Here is a 4,741-nt window from a genome sequence, read left to right on the forward strand (position 1 = left end):
GAAGACAGAGAAATACGCAGGAATGATGTGTTGGAGTGAGATGAGTCACGGTAACAGGATATACCGGTGGCCGTCGTATAGCTTTCTCCGTTTCGACGATCCTCGAAGTCTGGATAGGCATCGCGTCATCGCCGAGACCTTTGTCGCCGATTTCCTCCGACCTCGTTACGCACCGGTCTTCTCACGCCTTCTCGCGAAAGGAGACGTGATTTTCACGCTTCGCTGGAAATTCCGCGGGTCAGATAGATAGATAGAACTTAGCATAGAGCCGTACCGCCCGAGAAAGGCGTAATCGTCGCGCGCGCGCGCGCGCGATGCGCGTCGCACGAAGGAGTTTCACTGTCCTTCCATGACGAACGTCCTCGAAGTAGGTCCCGAAGGGAAGGTGCAACGACCCGATTCAACTTACTGGGCAACTCTATAAATTATGCGATGACATTGCTCCTTCCGGGCGAAATTACGAAACCCTAAAACATCATGGACGTTGTATCGACCAAGGTATGTGTGCGTATACAATGAGATATAGTGCGCAGATTATTTAGCTGATCAGATGCAGATTATTATCTGATAACATATCAGCATCACGCGTTTAAATCTAATGCTGATAAAATAAAAAATATTTTGCTGTTGATATGATAGCTACAAACGAGTTCGCTATTGTTGTAATTCAATAAATATTTTGAAAATTTAGGAAATAGTAAATTATTATAAATATATTACAAATGATTCATTGCCACGATAAGTGAAAACGACGAAAAAAAGAATCTGATAATATATTTCTATAGAATAATTTACTATTTCCCAAATTTTTTCCAAATATTTATTGAGTTACGGAAATAGCGAATTCATCGTAGCTATCATATCAACGAAGAAATTTTTTTTCTTTTATCAACATTAGACTTAAACGCTAATATGTTACCAGACGTTAAATAATCTGGCACGAAGTGGTTAGGTATCTTAATATGTTAACGTTTCACAATAATAAACCTTTACTAAGCGATATATTTACGAAAAGAATAGTAACAACGAATCAAGATATGATTATATTTTTTGCAGATTTGTCTGTTACGGAGGAAATCGAGAAAAGTCGAAGATTCTCTCAATTTTATAGCAATAAATGAATTTTACAGCAATAAAATTATACACAAAAAGAGAGGATTGTAAGAAAAGAGAAAGAGAGAGAGATATATATATATAAAGAGAAAGATATTGATTAATCTTTAACCCGTTAATTTATTTTCACTGGAATGCTCCTACCACCATGAGCAAGTTGCTGTAGAAAGCGTAGGCGTCGAACGAAAACATCGATCGAAGCACAGTCACCCAGATTCTCTCCCGATAAATTAATAAACAAGTTAGAGAGCCTCATATCGACGTAACGTCGTTAGACGCGACCGATCGCGGCCGAGCAAAGGGGCGATTGTTCTACAACACGTTAAACGGTCGCGATTCTCCACGACCCATTGCAGATATCGCCCGGTATATTAATTTGCTTCGTGCCATCGGCAGTGCCAGGCGGTGTTGGTCGATGACTTCGAAATCGGCGGGTAGCGAAGAGGAACACACCGGAGGCGACGGCGGTGCGGCGCGCGAGTAGTTTCACCGTGTTAAATTAACCGAGCGTCGAACAAATCGATCGAGACGGGATAATGCCCGAAGAATGTAGCGCGCCGTGAAAGTTCCGCCCCTCGCGAAAGGGTCGCAACCGAGGGGGAAACGCCATCCCCGAGACCGGGCCGTTAGTACGTGATCGCCGCGCTCGCAATTAGTCGCAGGTGGCTGCATGCCCGTGCGGAAGGACGTGATACGGCTGTAAATGCTTTCCGCAGCGGTGGTGCTCTTACCAAATCGGTAATCGACAATCGCCGCGGGATTACTTTCTTCGGCGAGGATCTCGTCCAGTAATCGTCGGAGGAGGCGAAACGGCCTTTTGTAGCAACATCGAGCCGGAGGCGCGACCGATAACTTCGCGTGTAGCGAAATTACATCTCACGGTTTCGTTATCGTGAAGAATGAATAAAGATGTTTTCCCCGGCGAGCTCCTTAACAAATTGGATCCTCCAACGATCGCACGTCCGTCGTTCTCTCGTCGAGCTACCCGACAAATTGGATTCTCCTGCTTCAGCAGGGCCCGCGTTATTTTCCACGTCTGTTTCGAAACTACGTTTATTTCTTTCCGACGTTGGAAAGTATTGTGAGACCGCTGAGACGCGATTGTCCGTCTGGACAAAGCGTACTCACATCGTAGCCTCGCGAGTAAACCTACCGTTGCTGAGGGCGCAGGTTTTTTAATTAAAATACGTTTTTATAATGAAACTCGTTCAAGGCTATTCGTGTTATTTCAAGAAGATTTCGTGCGTGCACGTCTACTCGCGCCCGAAGCTCGATGGGAAAGGCGAGAACCCGGGGAAAGTGCATACCGGCAGAAGGGCCTTGAGTCCCTCGGACTTCATTAAAACGTACGATTGCTGCACGCCGAGCGCCTACCGAGGATGACTAGAGAATAATAAGGAACGACGAGGATCGCAATCGACTCTAATCTATTCCCACGCCCGTCTCGAGATTGTCTGGCATCAGCAAGATCGGTCGTCTTTTCTTCCCTTCATCGCCGCGAGGCTATCCCGGCGGGAGGTCCGTCCGCGGGAAATCGAGTCGCATCGCTTAATAATTTCAATCGACCGCCGAAGCGGAATCTCGGCTTATCGCAGCCGTTTTCTCTCGTGCGTCTCCCAGAATTGTTATCGTCGTGATTTCCGCTTTTGCTTTCACCGTTCCCGCGCGAGCGGCGAGACATTTTGCAGGAAAGCCGCGCGGAGAGAGAGAGAGAGAGAGAGAGAGAGAGAGAATAAGCTCTCGGGATGTACCGTCGTTTCCGCCTGTATAATTCTATCCTGGGGAGGTTATTAATGGTGTACGAACCGTTTAATTCGCGTTCTGGAGAACGTTATTTCACTCCTATCGGACCGAGAGATCCCTCAGGGAAATGTCACATTTGCATGGGAAGCCGACGTGATCCCACGCTATCAATGCAGACGGTGGTTGTATCAATGTTACGGACGTTCTTTGTTGTTCCATTTTAGTAATTGATCGGCATTAATTGGCGACTAGTGGTCGACGAACGACTCATGTTGCTATAGTTCTTCTATGGTTCAATGGCAATGACCGATGACGACAAGAAATCGTTGAAAAATATCGATTCGCCCTGTATATAGTCATACAATATGCATGTCTAAGAGACAGAAATGTTCAGACGTCTTATTATCTCAGAGATGTCTTTATGGTGTCTTATATCATACGCATATACGCATTTATTTTCTTTAAGATGTCTTGATGCGGGTAAAAAGTTTGAGTTCATTTTCACGCAGCCCAACGTGGCTTTATTAATTGTCGAGATATTAAAAACGAAATTTTTCATAATAGATCCATACGATATTGATGCTTCTTCAATTAATTGGAATCGAAATATATACGAGTTGATTCGAGTCTCGCGGCGAGCTAACGAACTTTCATGCAAGCTCTATTCACGTAGCTTTGTTAATTGGCGAGATATTAATTAGAAAATTTCATAATGGTTCAACTTTGCTCTTACCTCCCCCTCGTAGAATGTTCGGTCCAGATATTGTTGTGTCTTTGGTTTGAATCCTGTCTGCGATCTTCATCTGCCAATAGAAATAGTGGCGCCTCGTAGCGGACATTTTGGAACTAAGAACAGTCGATCCAACTATCGGATTGCTTGGCGCCATCTAGCAATGTTCAATGTAAGCTATACAGTGTGAACTTTGGGTAATGTTTTAGCTGAGCGATTCGTTAGACCCGATATTTTTAATAGTTCCAAAATTTTTGCTAAGAAAAAAAGAAAACCGTCGATCTGTTTTTTACTTACAAATAACATAACTTTTCAGAAAACATAAATATTCAACAAACATCTTATCGATATCTGAAGGATATTCTGCTCCTTTAGACATCGAGACGTTTTAACGCGCCGTTTAAATATGTTGCTCCGATTAACGGCAAGTTAAAGAACTTACCATTTTCAATTAATACGATTGTTATTTTCGCGTAGTAGGGTCATGTGGTACGTTGAACTAATCTCGATATTTCGGCAACGGTCGAAGGAAACGATTCGTATAGACTTTTGCCATTCTTAGAGGGAAATAAAAGAATCCTTCCGTGACTTAATTTCGAATAATACTTTGACCTCAATTTCAAGTATATATACAACAATGTAGCGCGCTAACAGTAGCGCGTCAACAGATATGACAACATTCTCAATATTGCTCGTATTCTAGACACGGTAATAGTGTTCTATTAGGAAAAACCGAGGACTACGCGTGTTTACAAAAATTCCTTCTCGGTCATTTTTCCCTTACTAATAAGTCGACTTATCAGCGCGTCAAGGGGATCCCGGAGTTCTGTTTTACTGTAAATTTTTCAGCACTCATTACCGGCTACGCAGAATGTACGAAGACGATTGACTTCTTATGCGAAAAACGAAAGAAAGATAAACAAATTATAAAACTTTTTTTTCGTTTTCCCAATAAAGTCAGCCGTTTTTTTTGCTTACGTTGACGTGTGTATTGTAATTGTACAGAAGGGGATATTTTAATTCTCTGCAGATAGTATAAGGAGTACTCCCGTCGACGTCGTTGCGAGCGCGTTCGAAATACAGGCCTTCGACTCGCTCGGTTTACACGGCGCGCGCGCATTGAGACGCGGTGTGCAGCGGCTCTGTAGCTGGTCG

The sequence above is a fragment of the Dinoponera quadriceps genome, unplaced genomic scaffold (assembly GCF_001313825.1).
Source record: "Dinoponera quadriceps isolate SergipeBrazil2010 unplaced genomic scaffold, ASM131382v1 scaffold4681, whole genome shotgun sequence".
Taxonomy (NCBI): Eukaryota; Metazoa; Arthropoda; class Insecta; order Hymenoptera; family Formicidae; genus Dinoponera; species Dinoponera quadriceps.